The following is a 9,172-nucleotide window of genomic DNA, read 5'->3' as shown; positions in this document are numbered from 1 at the left end:
TAATGTAGGTCTTTTGTAAAAGCAAAGTGGCATAAAGCGAACATTCATAATGCAGGGGACATCTGTATGTGTATCGTCTGAGGCAGATTATGTAAGCAAATTTCTGAAAATATTTAAATAAGACTGGGAGGTTAATATAATGTTAGTAAACTCATCCAATCGATTCCTTGCTGACAAAAAAAAATCAGACAAAGCCCTTTAGGATTTTGACTGACATTTTAAAAAAATATGAAGTAATATTGCATGTTTTTGCATTTTGCTGATTTTAGAGAAATGAAGTTGATTGCAACTTCATGAGAAAATCTGCAGATGCTGGTATTCCAAGCAACACACACAAAATGCTGGAGAAACTCAGCAGGCCAGGCAGCATCTATAGAAAAGAGTAAACAGTGGACGTTTCAGGCCAAAATACTTCATCAGGACTTGTTGATGTTTCAGGCTGAGACCCACTTGGCCCAAAATGTAACTGTTTACACTTTTATATTGATGCTGCCTGGCCTGCTGAGTTTCTCCAGGATTTTGTGTGTGCTGATTGCAACTTGTTGAGGCTGTACTTAACTTGTAAGTTAAGTCTGCTTCAGTAAGGAACATGTAATATGTTACTGGAAGGTGTTGGGCCTGGGTAATTCAGCCACTGCTCTCTCAGAAACCAATATGGATGTGGTATACATGAAAAGCCAAGCCGCAAGTGATCACATCTTTTTCATCTCACACCAGGAAGTTTGCATTTGTCAAAAAATCAAACATTAGATGTTAAAATGGGCACATTTCAATCTTTGGTGACAAGTAATAATCACAGCTGGATGTTCCAAATACCCATTGATATTTAATGCAATTTTTAAAAAAGCACTGACTTTCCCACAGTGGATCAGAGACGGTGCTTTCTAAGCATCTCATTCAAAAAAAAATCAGCAAGCACCAGTCAAACCAAATCTGTGAGCCTGTCTTTTCCTGCTTCCTGTTTATATTGGGAGTTTTGAAGGATGGAAATCTGCAGGGATGGCAAAGAGAAGCTGCACATATTCGGCCTTGATTAACTAGGCAACGATCATGTTTCTCTTTTGTATTTGCAGCTTTTTCCATGTTCAGTAATGTAAGAACACAGCAAATGAAAATGGAAGGTGATCATTTGGCCTCTCATGAGTGCTTTCCCCCATCCAATTAAATGGTGGTTGGTCTTCTACCTCAGTCTAATTTCCAACACTAAGCCCATATCGCCTAATTCTCTTCGGATATAAAATTCTGACAATTTCTACATTGAATACATTTAGTGATAGAGCCTCCACAGCCCGCATAGGTAGAGCGCTCATGATTGCCCTGGCAAAGACATTTTATGTCCATTCAAACAAAGCAGTTGTCTTATTTTAGGTCTAATTGCAGACTTCAGAACAAATTAATGATTTTGACATTCCAGTGTGTTTTTAAAATGACATATGCCAAATAGGTGTAAATTTCTCCGTAAAGTTCTCCTTTCCAGTTCCCAGAGCCTTAGGATTTAGTGTTATGGTTTCCCACTACTTTGGGAAAAGGAATTGAAATAATAGCATGAAAAATAAGGTAAAATTTCAATAATCTGATCTGATTTAGGATGGCTCCTGGATCCAACTATGGTTCCAGTGATGTGTGACCTACTCAAAGCCTTTAGACGGCCTACAGCAAGCTTTGCTTGTGTAACCACTAAGGAAACTTCCACTGCCAAAGAGACCGCCCCAGCTTTAATGACTGTCAGATCAATCAAGTCTTGTAATGTCTCTGAGCACCCTGCCGTTCACCCACAGTCAGAAGTATTAAGGATGAAATAAGTAACATTTAAAAAAATTATTAATACTTTTTAAAAACATCAACAGAATGTAAAAATGCTTAAAGTACTTTTATGAGTAATTCAAAATATTACTGCAAACTTAAAAGTTAAAATAGAACTGATCTCATTCCTTCATTTCTTCCTCATGAGAGCTGAGTACCCACTGAGTTGAAAGGATTTGCCAGTTCTGTCAGCAAGTCTGTCCTGATGCAGGATTCCTGAGCCGACACGGAAAAAGTGAGGGACCTCGGTTAAACTTTAAGGAATCCTGCAATGCACTCTCAAGTCTCTTTGCACCTCTGATTTTTGAATTTTCTCCCCATTTATAAAATAGTGTCCACCTTTATTCCTTCTGCCAAAGTGCATGACCATAGACTTCCCTCCACTATATTCTATCTGCTATTTCTTTACCCATTCTCCCTATCTGTCTAATTTCTTCTGCATACTTCCTGCTTCCTTCATGCTACCTGACCCCTCCATCTATCAGCATATCGTCCACAAACTTGGGCACAAATACATCAATTCCATTATCGAAATCACTGACGTATAACTTGAAAAGAGGTGGTCCCAATACTGACCCCTGTGGAACACTACTAGTCACCGGCAGCCAACCAGAAAATTTCCCCTTTATTCCCACTCTTTGCCTCCTGCCAGTCAGCCAATCTTCGATCCATGTTGGTATTTTTCCTGTAATATCATGGGTTCTTACCTTGTTATGCACCCTCAAGTGCAACTCCTTGTCTCAAAGGGCTTCTGAAAAACCCAGTACACAACATCCACTTTCCTTTGTCTATCCTGCCTGTTCCTCAAAGAATTCCAACAGATTTGTCAGAGAGCATTTTCTCGGAAGGAAACCATGCCTATTGGCCTATTTTATCATGTGCCTCCACGAACCTTTTCCTTAATAGTGAACTCCATCATTTTACCAACCACAGAAGTCACGCTAACTGGCCTACAATTTCCTTCCTTTTTCCTCTCTGCCTTCTTAAAGTGTGGATTGAATTTGCAATTTTCTAGTCCTTTGGAACCATTCCAGAATCTAGTGATCTTGAAAGATCATTACTAATGCCTCCACTATGTTCTCAGGTACCTCTTTCTGAACCCTGGGGTGCAGTCCAACTGGTCCAGGTGACTTATCTACCTTCAGACCTTTCAGCTTCCCAAGCACCTTCTTAGTAATAGCAACCACACTCCTGCCACTTGACACTCTCAAATTTCTGGCACTGTTAGTGTCTTCCACAATGAAAATGACACAAAATACTTATTACGTCCATCCACCATTTCTTTGTCCCCATTACAAACCTCTCCAGTGTCATTTTCAAGCTGTCCAATGTCCACTCTCACCTCTTTTTTACCCTTTATATTTCTGATAAAAACTTTTGGTATCCTTTGTTATTGGCTCGCTTTCCTTCAAATTTCATCTTTTCTTTCCTTATGGCTTTTTAAATTGCCTTCTGATAGTTTTTAAAAGCTTCCCAATCCTCTAGCTAGCCACTAATATTTGCTGTATTATATAACCGTTCTTTTGTTTTTATGATGTCCTTGACTTCCCTTGTCAGCCACATGCTTCATCCTCCTTTTAGAATCTCCTTCATCTTTGTGATGTGTGTATTCAGCACCTTTCAAATTGCTCCCAGAAACTTGAGCCTTTGCTGTCCCACTGCCATCCTGCCAGTGTCCTCTTCCAATCAGCTTTGGCCAGCTCCCCTCATGCCTCCGTAATTTCCTTTACTCCACTGTAATATTGATACGTCTGACTTTATCTTCTCTCTCTCAAACTGCAAAGTGAATTTTATTATCTTATGATCACTTCCTCCGAAGGGCTCCTCTACTTTAAGCTCTCTAATCAAATCTGGTTCATTATACAACACCCAATCCCTTTCCTCTAGTGGGCTCAACCACAAGCTGGTCTAAAAAGACATTTTGTACGCATTCTACAAATTCCCTCTTTGTATCCTGCATCCTGGCCACTGTACTGATGCCTGTATATAACTCCCATCAGGGTCTTTTTACCCTTTAAGTTTCTTAACTTTATCCACAAGGACACTACATCTTCCTAAGGATTTGATTTCGTTTTTTTACCAATATGGTAAACACCTCCCCTCTGCCAACCTGCCTAAGCTTTTGAAACAATGTTTATCCTTGGATGTTGTTCCCAGCTATGATCTTCTGTCAACCATGACTCAGTGGTACCCGGAACTTGTACCTGTCGATCTCTAACTGCACTACAAGATCATCTACTTTATTCTGTATAATGTGTGCTTTCAAATATAACATCTTCAGTACCGTATTCATCATCCTTTTTGATTTTTGCCCCCATGTTACACATCAACTCATGCCATTGACTGTAATTTTGCCTTATCATTTGCCTTTCCTTCCTCACAAGGTGCTCCTTGAGTCTTGTAACATGTCCTTTTTGTACAGGTCCTCAGAAGAGACCCCAATGATCCAGAAATCTGAAACCCTTCCCCCTGCACCAATTCCTCTGCCATACATTCATCTGCCAGATCATCCTATTCTTCCTTCATTGACACATGGTGCTGGCAGCAATCCAGAGATTACTACCATGGAGGTCCTGCTTTTCAGCTTTCTATCCAACTCTCTATATTCTCTGCTCATTTTTCTACCTATGTCATTGGTACCAATATGTACCGAGACTCCTGTCTCCTCTCTCTCCCCTTTCAGAATGCTGTGGGCCTGATCTGAGATGTCCCTGACCCTGGCAACTGGGAGGCAAAGTACCATCTGGTTGTCTTTTTCGTGTCCATGGCATCTCCTGTCTGCTCCTCTAACTATGGAATCCCCTGTCACCTCTACACTTCGGTTCTCCCCCACTTCTCCTCTGAGCCACAGAGCCAAGTTCAGCGCCGGAGACCCGGTTGCTGTGCCTCACCCCCAACATTAACCAAAGCAGTATACTGTACTTATTATTGAGGGGAATGGCCACAGGGTACGCTGCAGCAGCGGTCCATGCCCTTTGCGTCTCCTGAGAGTCACCCAGGTGCCTGCCTCCTGCACCTTAGGGGTGACTACCTTCCTATAGCTTCTATCACCTCCTCATTCTCCCGTATGAACTGAAGGTAATCGGGCTGCAGCTCCAGTTCCTTAACACATTCTCTAAGGAGCTGTATCTCGATGCACTTCATACAGATGTAGTTATTGGGGAGACTGGAGATCTTCCAGAGTTCCCACCTCCCACACAAAGAACATATCACCAACTCTGGACCCATTTTTGGTGCACTAGTTATGTACTTGTAGACAAAGAAAGATAAAAAAAACTCACTAGAAATTTATTTAGAGGTTTTCCCTATGTTCCCAAAACTGTTCTCGTCAAAGCCTATTGAGCCAAACCGTCCTGCTCTAACTCTGCTCCACTCCAACAATGGCCGCTGTGCTTCTACTTCCCTTTTTTCTATTGGTTCAAATGATGACTCACTCTCAATGAGGCTTGTTCTTTGCAAATTGCTCTGCCTTGCAATTATGTCTCAAAAAGCCCAAGCTTGATCAATCTGTCATTGTAAGACATGCTCTCTAACCCAGACACAGCATCTTGGAAAATATTCTTTTCACCCTCTATACCACATCCTTCTTATAACGAGGTGACCAGAAATCAACACAATACTCCATGTGTGTTCTAAACAGTTTTATTGAGCTGCAACATTACCTTGCAACTGTTGTAATGAAGGCTATCAGACCATATGCCTTCAGGATCACACTATTAACTTGTATGACAACTTCTGGGGATCTAGAGACTTGTACTTCACATAAACCATATAACAATTACAGCACAGAAATGGGCCATCACGGCCCTTCTAATCCATGCTGAATGCTTACTTTCACCTAGTCCCACCGACCTGCACTCAGTCCATAACCCTCCATTCCATTCCTGTCCATATACCTATCCAATTTTTTAAAAATGACAAAAACGAACCTGCCTCTACCACTTACACTGAAAGCTTGTTCCACACAGCTACCACTCTCTGAGTAAAGAAGTTCCCCCTCGAGTTACCCCTAAACTTTTGCCCCTTAACTCTCAACTCATGTCCTTTTGTTTGAATCTCCCCTACTCTCAATGGAAAAAGCCTATCCACGTCAATTCTATCTATCCCCCTCATAATTTTAAATACCTTTATCAAGTCCCCCCCTCAACCTTCTACACTCCAAAGAATAAAGACCTTTCTCTGTAACTTAGGTGCTGAAACCCAGGTAACATTCTACTAAATCTCCTCTCTACTCTCTTTATTTTGTTGACATCTTTCCTATAATTCGGTGACTGGAACTGTACACAATACTCCAGATTTGGCCTCACCAATGCCTTGTACAATTTTAACATTACATCCCAACTCCTATACTCAATGCTCTGATTTATAAAGGCCAGCATACCAAATGTTTTCTTCACCACCCTATCCACATGAGATTCCACCTTCAGGGAACTATGCACCATTATTACTAGATCACTCTGTTCTACTGCATTCCTCAATGCCCTACCATTTACCATGTTTGTCCATTTTGATTAGTCCTACCAAAATGTAGCACCTCACACTTATCAGCATTAAACTCCATCTGCCATCTTTCAGCCCACTCTTCTAACTGGCCTAAATTTCTCTGCAAACTTTGAAAACCTACTTCATTATCCACAACGCCACCTACCTTAGTATCATTTGCATACTTACTAATCCAATTTACCACCCCATCATCCAGATCATTAATGTATATGACAAACAACATTGGACCCAGTACAGATCCCTCAGGCACACCACTAGTCACCGGCCTCCAACCTGACAAACAGTTATCCACCACTACTCTCTGGCATCTCCCATCCAGCCACTGTTGAATCCATTTTATTACTTCAATATTAAGACCCAACGATTGAACCTTCCTAACTAACCTTCTGTGCGGAACCTTGTCAAAGGCTTTACTGAAGTCCATATAGAAAACATCTACTGCTTTACCCTTGTCAACTTTCCTAGTAACCTCTTCAAAAAATTCAATAAGATTTGTCAAACATGACCTTCCACGCACAAATCCATGTTGACTGTTCCTAATCAGACCCTGTCTATCCAGATAATTATATATACCATCTCTAAGAATACTTTCCATTAATTTACCCACCACTGACGTCAAACTTACATAATTGCTAGGTTTACTCTTAGAACCCTTTTTAAACAATGGAACCACATGAGCAATATGCCAATCCTCTGGCACCATCCCCATTTCTAATGACATTTGAAATATTTCTGTCAGACCCCTGCTATTTCTACATTAACTTCCATCAAGGTCCTAGGGAATACGCAGAGACTTATCCAATTTTATACTCTTTAAAAGCTCTAGTACTTCCTCTTCTTTAATCATCATAGTTTCCATAACTACCCTACTTGTTTCCCTTACCTTACACAATTCAATATCCTCCTTAGTGAACACCGAAGAAAAGAAATTGTTCAAAATCTCCCCCATCTCTTTTGGCTCCACACATAGCTGTCCACTCTGATTCTCTAAGGGACCAATTTCATCCCTCACTATCCTTTTGCTATTAATATAACTGTAGAAACCCTTTGGATTTATTTTCACCTTAATTGCCAAAGCAACCTCAGATCTTTTAGCTTTTCTAATTTCTTTCTTAAGATTCTTTTTACATTCTTTATATTCCTCGAGCACCTCATTTACTCCATGTTGCCTATATTTATTGTAGATCTCTCTCTTTTTCTGAACCAGGTTTCCAATATCCCTTGAAAACCATGGCTCTCTCAAACTTTTAACCTTTCCTTTCAACCTAACAGGAACATAAAGATTCTGTACCCTCAAAATTTCACCTTTGAATGACCTCCATTTCTCTATTACACCCTTCCCATAAAACAAGTTGTCCCAATCCACTCCCTCTAAATCCTTTCACATCTCCTCAAAGTTAGCCTTTCTCCAATCAAAAATCTCAACCCTGGGTCCAGTCCTATCCTTCTCCATAATTATATTGAAACTAATGGCATTGTGATCACTGGACCGGAAGTGCTCCCCAACACATACCTCCGTCACCTGACTTATCTCATTCCCTAACAGAAGATCCAACACTGCCCCTTCTCTAGTTGTTACCTCTATGTATTGCTGCAAAAAACTATCCTGCACACATTTTACAAACTCCAAACCATCCAGCCCTTTTACAGAATGGGCTTCATTTTCTCCCTGTTGCTCCTGCTATTAATGGTAATGGGGAATTTAAAATTTACCATATGCTAGAAAACTATAGTAAAATCAGAAAATGCTGGAAATACTTAGCAAGTCGGTCTGCATCTGTGGGCAAAGAAACAGAACTAATGTTTCAAGTCAAGCACTTGATTAGAATTGCAAAGTAAACAAAAAAAAAGAAGCTCATTAAACTGCAGGAAGGATGGGGAATAGAGGTTTTCGCTGAAAGGGTAGAGCCAGCCTCATTAGGGTTAAACTGCAAACAAAGTTATCTGGACAATGGTTGATTGGAATCTGTTATAGAGTGAGAACATAAAGTACCTAGGATGTTGTTGTGAATAGCAAAGCTGGAGGATGTGTCAGTCTGGCTAGGCTGGGAAGGTCCTCCATTCCCTGGGGTAAAAAAGAGGAAAATGAGACCAAAAAGCTGAATCAATAATACAAATTAATGACAGATATAGGTAGAAATCAAGTTACACTAAGTTGTAAAATTCAACATTAAGTCAGAATTCTCCCAGATAAAAGATGAGGTGCTGTCCCTCAAGCTCTTGTTGGACCTTGTTGTGCAGTTCAAGAGGCCAAAGGCTGATAGGACAGAATTGGTGTGGGATGGGAATTAAAGTAATAAGCAACAGAATCTTAGGGGAACCTCTGTGGACTGAAAACTGATGGGAATCAGATTGTTTTGCATTTTTGGCAATGCTACAGGAGTGGCAAATGGATTTCAATACAGTTAAGTGCGAGGTGTTGTATTTTGGTAAGTCAAACTAGCATAGGACTTGGTACTATGAATAATAATAGGGCATCAAGGAGTGTAATTGAACAGAGGCATCTGGGAGTAGAGTGCATTGTTCGTTGAAAGTAGTGTAAAAAGCTGCTTAGCACAATGGCCTTCATCAGTCAGGACACTGGGTACAAGAGATGAGACATCACGTTGTAGTTGTATAAGTTGTTGGTTTGGCCACACTTGGAGTATTGTGTACAGTTTTGGTCACCCTGTTGTACGAAAGATGTAGTTAAAATGGAAAGAGGGTAGAAAAGATTTATGAGCATGTTGCCAGGCCTAGAGAGCATGAGTTATAGGGAGAGGTTGGCCAGACAAGGAATAGGATGGTAACATTGGAGAATGGGGGGGGGGGGGGAGACCTTTAAAATTATAAGAAGCATAGATAAGATGGATGGTAACAGCCTTTT

Source organism: Hemitrygon akajei, chromosome 13 (genome assembly GCF_048418815.1).
Source record: "Hemitrygon akajei chromosome 13, sHemAka1.3, whole genome shotgun sequence".
Classification (NCBI taxonomy): Eukaryota; Metazoa; Chordata; class Chondrichthyes; order Myliobatiformes; family Dasyatidae; genus Hemitrygon; species Hemitrygon akajei.
Note: the sequence above shows the minus strand (reverse complement) of the source record.